This window comes from Cyprinus carpio, chromosome A6, assembly GCF_018340385.1.
Source record: "Cyprinus carpio isolate SPL01 chromosome A6, ASM1834038v1, whole genome shotgun sequence".
NCBI classification, from domain to species: domain Eukaryota; kingdom Metazoa; phylum Chordata; class Actinopteri; order Cypriniformes; family Cyprinidae; genus Cyprinus; species Cyprinus carpio.
Window position 1 is genome coordinate 32077231 of NC_056577.1, and position 7503 is coordinate 32084733.

A 7503-nucleotide genomic window follows, 5' to 3' on the forward strand; every position below is an offset into this window, starting at 1 on the left:
TTGATGCAAAAATGTTTTAATAGTTGTAGTTGTAGTTAACAATAACCCTGGTGTGAACACTTGCTATCATAATCTCAGCAAGCACACTCCTGAAAAAATCCAAAGGAAAACGACTTCAGAGTTTTTGCTCAGTCAGCAGCGTGTTTCTTTGCTCCTGCAAATGCACCTTCCTGTGGATGAAAAGAAACGGGACACCGCTCAAACACAGACGCTGGAACGTTACGCCACTGCGACTCATTTTAGACTGAAAAATGCACCGTCACCCACTTTATTGCCCTTGACAGAGAGAGAGAGAGAGAGAGAGAGACAGAGAGAGAGAGAGAGAGAGAGAGACGGAGAATTTAAGCGAGAGAACAAGCACAGATAGAGAGACAAGGAATGGAGAGAGAGAGAGAGACATCGCCTGAGGCTGAACTCATGATGGCACCTGAATAAATGAATGACAGAATGCTTTAATCAGACTCTCGACTGCAGTCTGATCCACTCTCCTGATTAATCTGGCCAAGAACTGACCATCTAGAAAGCACAGAGTGTAGTTCACTTTGTTTAGAAGCAGGAATGTCTAAATTAAATGTCTAAAACTAATTTTAGTCTGTGAACGGTTGAACAGAGAAATTAGAAAACAGTTTGGAGTTGGCATGATTTTTGAACAAAGTCTCTTCTGCTCACCAATGCTGCATTAAAAAAAGTAAAAAAATGCAGTGTAAACTGTAAAAATATTTGTACAATTTAAAACAGCTGTTTCTTTGTGAATATCTGTAACAATGTAATTTATTTCTGTGATCAAAACTGAATTTTCAGCATCATTCCTCCAGTCTTCAGTGTCACATGATCTTCAGAAATCAGTCTAATATGATGATTTGCTGCTCAAGAAACATTTCTGATTATTATCAATGTTGAAAACATTAATATTTTTGTGGAAACTGTGATGCATTTTATTTTTCAGGATACACAGATGAACAGAAAGTTCAAAAGAACAGCATTTATTTGAAATAGAAATCTTTGTTACATTATTAATATCACTTTTGATCAATTTAGTGTATCCATTTTGAATAAAAGTATCAATAAAAACCCTCCAAAATGTTTGATAGCTTATGTTTATATTCTTGGAGAATTTCATATCATCAAGTCTTTATTTTTCTCACAACACATAACCCATTTTCCTCTTTCGTTTAATATACTCTGCATTAATTATAAATCAGACTAATGCTGCTGTTTCACAGACGGCTATCCTTTCCTCACGTCACCCTGCTAGCATGCAACTCCTTTAAAACTCATTCATATTTCAGAATGTTTACTGTGAACATGCAATTTCTATAATGCATCTGTTTATTAGAGAAACTGCGTTTTCATCACTAGGACAACAGATGATGTTCCCCGTCTGCTTTCAATGAGTATGAATCTGCTGAGGAATCACGCAAGATGGAGCTGCACCGCAATCTAAAAATAGATTCTCTCTGCAACTACCACTGAGGAGCATCAGTGCATGAGACATCTTGCATTTACAGTACGAATAGCATATGGACTTAGTTTATGCAGCCGGCCACCCGGCTCTTTAATAACATTCTCCAAACATTAGCAAAAAAACATTTTAATTGCATTTTTGAAAAGTTACTACTTACTACTTGTTTCAGAACATTCAGAGAACATTCAAAAGTAACATTCAATTTAAAAGAAGCATTCAAAAGTAACATTCCATTGCTTGCAAAATGATAAAATGTAACCTAAAATGTTCCCTTGATGTTTTTGTTAACACTTTACAATAAGATTCCATTAGTTAAAGTATTAACTAACATGAACAAACAATGAACAATACATTTATTACAGTATTCATTAATCTTTGTTAATGTTAGTTAATGAAAATACAGTTGTTCATTGTTAGTTCATGTTAATTCAAAGTGCATTAACTAATGTTAACAAGGACAACTTTTGATTTTAATAATGCATTAGTAAATGTTGAAATTAACATGAATTAAGATTAATAAATGCTGTAGAAGTGTTGTTCATTCTTAGTTCAGGTTATCTAAAGGAATTAACTAATATTACCTAATGAGTGTTGCCATGGTTTTCTGTAAAATCAAGAAAAAAATATTTGGATACTTTAAACGTTCAGAGAAATTTCAGAAATGGGAACATTAGCAAAAGGTTCTTAGAACTTATATTTGTTCAAACACTTCCAACTTTGCCCATGTTTACTCACTTTTCAAAGCACAGCCGATGATTTCAACGGAGTTTGCATTAAATGTAAAATTCTGCCTGTTTTGTTCCTGTCAGCTCTCCGTCTGTGACCGTGTGCCCTGCTCTTACAGTACGAGTTTATGTCTTGCCAAATCCTATCGATCACAAACCTGCAGCTGATACTTCATCAGGATGTGTCTCATTAAGCATCGCCCCCACTTTGGCCTTTTCCTCCTCTCCTCAACACCGCCACACCAAGCCAAAAAGACTCACCAGATCCGTTCCTGACCTCTCAAACCCACTTCAACAACAAGCTTGACAAACGACATTTGACAGAACAACTCTTGTGGTTTCAATTTTTTTAAAATCTGTACAGCAAAAAGCCTCAGGGAACAACCAGAATAACAATAAACCTCTCATAATCATATTTGGTCTATGTGCAATATTTCTAAAGGGCAACTTTGCAGTTTGTCTACTGTTGATTCATGCTTTAGCTGCATTGTTTGAGGGCATCAAAAGAATTCAAAATATGTTTTAAAATAACATGGAATGATATTTGCAACTATAAAATGTCCATAATATAACATATTTTTGCATGATACAGGATACTGAATCAGTGATGCTTTGTTACATTTTGAATTTAAATTAATTTGGAACAACATGCAAAGAACGTTAACATTGATTTCATGTTGACTTTAACATTTGCATGGATATGCACTGACATTAATTGCATTTACTTCTAATGATTTGTGCAAAATAAGACCAGATGCACATTGTAAATCAGGTTGATTTGATGAGTGTAATGGATTGCTTTATCTAAAGTCAATAGACCTTTATCTGTTCTGAAAGCCCCGTGGTGATCTCAAACAGAAAGTATTGCAGCAAGCAGAATGACTGCCGGTATGTGAGGTGAGATTTGCAGGAGCATAATGGAAGTGTTTCTGGTTACTGAACAGTTTCTCGTCTTCGTTACCTTGCTGTGAGCATAGACCACAGATCCCAAGAGTTTCCAGGTTCCCCCGCGTCGGTCCATGCGGATCATCCGGAGAATCTGGAGGAACCGGAGACTCCTGATGGCGGAGGTGGCGAACACATTCCCCTGCGTTCCAGCGGCCAAAACCGAGATCGAGGCGATCAGCACCATGATGTCTGAGGAATAAAAAAATAAATATTAACTCAACTGATAAATAAACAATCATGCAAACTTACATGCATTTGGCAAGTGACTTTGTGCATTCAGGCATGCATTTTATCTCCATGTAAGTAAACTTCAGTAAAAACGTTTTTATGTTTTTGAAAGAAGTCTCTTCTGCTCACCAAGGATCAAAAATACAGTAAAATTGTGAAATATTATTACAATTTAAAATAGCTGTTTTCTATGTGAATATATGTATAAAATGTAATTTATTTCTGTGATGCGCAGCTGAATTTTCATCATCATTACTCCAGTCTTTAGTGTGACATGATCTTCAGAAATCATTCTAAAGCAACATTAATTGGAAATAGAAATCTTCTGTAACTTTATAAATGTCTTTATTGGCACTTTTAATCAATTTAATGTGTGCTTGATGAATAAAAGGATGCATTAAAAAAATAATAATAATTAGAAAAATAGTGTATATATTCCCTGGGAGTCAAACCCATAATGGTGTTGCTGCATTGCTCATGTTGAAACATAATTAAGACTTTTTGATCTTTTTCCATTCAATTACAGTAAATACAAGCTGTGCTTACATGGCTAGAAAACACTGACAGGATGAAGATTTGTGGGTTAGGATTTACTTTGAGACTATTTTCACTCAGAAACTGATGATAAATTTTGCAAATTATTACAAAGAAACAGGAAATGCATGAACTTAGTAACGACTAAAATAGTATTTTCTTGTAAAACACTCTTTATTTACAACTTGGCTGTACCAAGATACTCACCGATAACACAGAAAGGTTTCCGGGCGAATTTTAACCTTCCCCTCCATCCTCTGTATCGACAGCAACATCCTGCAGACCAGATCCTTACGATGTATTCCACTCCGAAAACCACTATTTGTTACAATTTCCTAAACAAAAAAACAATCCTACAAACACACGGACAGATGTCATGTTAGCATGTGATCAATGCACACGTGTTAAATCAATACCTCTGTGATATTACATACCAGGATGTAGAGGGCGTCTTCTGAGCTCTTCTCATATTCTCTGATGGTGGAGAACACGGACAGAACCAGACAGGAGAAAACCAGCAGAAAACTGAAATGACAAGAAAAAAACCTGATGTGCATGGCATTTGCATGTGATTTGTGCAAAATAAAACCAAATGCATGTATTAATACAGTAAACAGAGCTGGTTTGATCAGCATAATAAATTACTTTATCTAAATAAATCATGTTGCACCTTTTAAGATTTTCCTAATGAACTGTCCAGCAAATAGAAACAAAAGGCGAGTGTTTATTTGTAATCTGTCCTTCAGATGCCACATTAAAGTGGGTAATTGCTTTGCTGACACTGTTTTTCTCACCATCTCTCTGTCAGCGTGAGCTCTGCTGCGGTTCCTCAACAAACTCAATAAGAATCCTGCAGGAAGTGCTGAGCTGGCCGCTTATGGCCTTGGCCACAGACATATGAGTAATAGCGTGATATCAGGCTTGACACACGCTAGCCCTCCGCTTGGCGTGATTACATTAAATATTTATTTTTATTGACATTATAATTCTCATAACACACCGACCCTGGGTAGACGATTGATGTGTTTTTATATTATCATGTTTATCTACTCTACAGAATAATAACAGCTAATCTAAACTGACAGCTAACCTTTAGAGACAGTAGTTACAGTTACATGGCAAAATTAGAATCCAAAATTTACATAAAATATATATATATAAATAATGAGAGAAAACGAGTCATTAAATTTTTTTTTTTTTTTTACAAAAGTTATTATATTAAATGTACAATAAAAATATAATTTAAATATTATATTATTTAAATTATATTACTATTCATAGAGCAATTATATATATACTTATATATATATAATATTACTATATATATCTAGTATATATATATATAAATAATGAGAGAGCAAAATGAGTGGTTAATTATTTTTATTATTTTTTTTTTTTTACAAAAATTACTATATTAAAATGTACAATAATAATATAATTTAAATATATATTAAATACATTATAAAATATATTCAATATAAATATATTGCATAAATAATAGAAATATAATTAATAAGACAGATATATATTTAGATATGTATACTGTAATGTAATAACATAATATAATGATTATATTCACATGCACATATACATGTATATATATATATATATAAATCTATATATTTCAATTTTACTCTCCTCAGTATGTATGTAAGGTTTTGTTTAATAAATAAATAAATAAACATGAACATTACATATAAATTTATTTATATTTCTGTATTCATTTAATAGTATTTTTGCTAAGCAATGACAGTGCATATTTTTTACATTAATATGCAATGAATAAATAAATAACACACATTTATTATTTGTAATGTAATAAAAAAAGAAAAAAGAAATAGTAAGATGCAAAATTTTACGTCTATATTTTCATGCATTATAAGTATTTTGATAATCTTTCTCTAGTACAGACGCTTCCCTTCTTCTTCACTTTATTTTAACATCATGATAAGAGAAGAGTCTAATTTACTCTGCGGGGTCATGTTAGAGGTTCATGGGAAGGTAAAAACTAATATTCGCACAGGTTTAGTAGCGGTGATTGATAGTGATGACACTGTACTGATAAATGATTTCTCTGTTTTCACAGCAACATAATTTTTAGGAGAAAGAGTCTGTCGACAGTCACGGTGCAGGCATGTAGACTGTAATTAGACTTAACGTACAAGCGGAAGCAATATAATGCTCTGCTGGCCAAGTGTGCAAAGCTACAGCGCGACGACTCTACAGCATATAAATGGAGTTTTCTGACTCGTTAGCTTTATTTTTACACTCCCAAACATCTTTGTCAGCACTTTCTCCTAATGAATATCAAGGGGGGACTTGAGCTTGCACTGCTCTGTGTTTAACGAGGATTAATTAGCTGGTGATTAGATGAAAAGAACAAGCAAAAGCAAGCACTAACACACTCACTCAGATACAGAGGAACAGCCAATCAGAGCATTTGTCTGGGAATTAAATCTCTTTTCTCTGTCTTTGTTGTCAGGCAAACTTTTCAATTTAGAGATCATATCAAAGGTGTTTGTCCAAGACAATATTTAGATGTTATATGTGCATGAACTAAATAATTTAACGCCAATTTTGTTAGCTAGAATCAGGGTTATTGTAAACTAAATCTAAAACCATGAAAGTAAAATAATAAAAAGCAATATGATTTTATTTTATAATTCCAAATCAATAGATTAGGACGGGATTTACAAATGAGTGCCAGGCAAAGATGTGTTTGTGGCATAAAAAGATATTTGCGAATATGTTTTTTATTTGCAAATCTAATTTTATTTATTTGTGAATTTAATTAATGTTTGTAAAACTCTAAGATTTACAGTATTTGTGGATCTCTTTTTATTATTTGGCAATATGTTTAATTTTTGTTAATCTCTTTACATTTATCTGTGGATCATAATCTATTTATTTGGAATTATGCAACAATTCTATCTCCATACCATTCGCTCTACGTTTAATCTTAGCGATTTTTCTTGAAGAAACAGTCATTGTGATTTGTCATTTAACAATCTAACAATTTACAAGGTCGCATTTGTTAACATTTTTGCATTTGCTAACATTAACAATGTTAGTTCATTGAAATGCAATTGTTCATTTTTTATTCATGTTAGCTCAAAGTGCATTAATGTCAACCAATACTACTTTGATTTAAAAAAATAAATAAATGTTGAAATTAACTTGAACTAACAATGAACATCCTTACTGTAAAGTACCATGATTTTTCTGTCAAATGCATGATCAAAAGATTGTATTTTAAATTTTGCATTTCATTTTGAGTTAAAGAAATCTTTATATCATTTTGTCAGGACTTTATATGTTTTTCTATCTTATTTTTTTCTTACAGTGGTAATAAAATGCACAGTTAGTGCTTAAAAAACAACAAAAACTCTCTTCTATCACGAATCGCTCCTTCACTCTTCTGTATCTGTTGTCTTTGCATCACACACACCGTTATATAAACATTTGATTTCGAAGCTTGTCTGCTGTCGTATGGCTCGTGTTACTGAATCCAGTTTGTCCAGCAGTCGCATCTCTCCGGTCCTGCAAACAGCCTCTGTCCAGTGGATTGGATGACAAGACTACAGCTCTGATTATAGATTATCG

At 33.1% G+C, this 7503-nt stretch overlaps 1 pseudogene; it reads right to left on the minus strand.

The window, feature by feature from the left end:
* Window positions 1–7503, minus strand: part of LOC109050347 — a 41086-nt pseudogene that overhangs the window by 21634 nt on the left and 11949 nt on the right.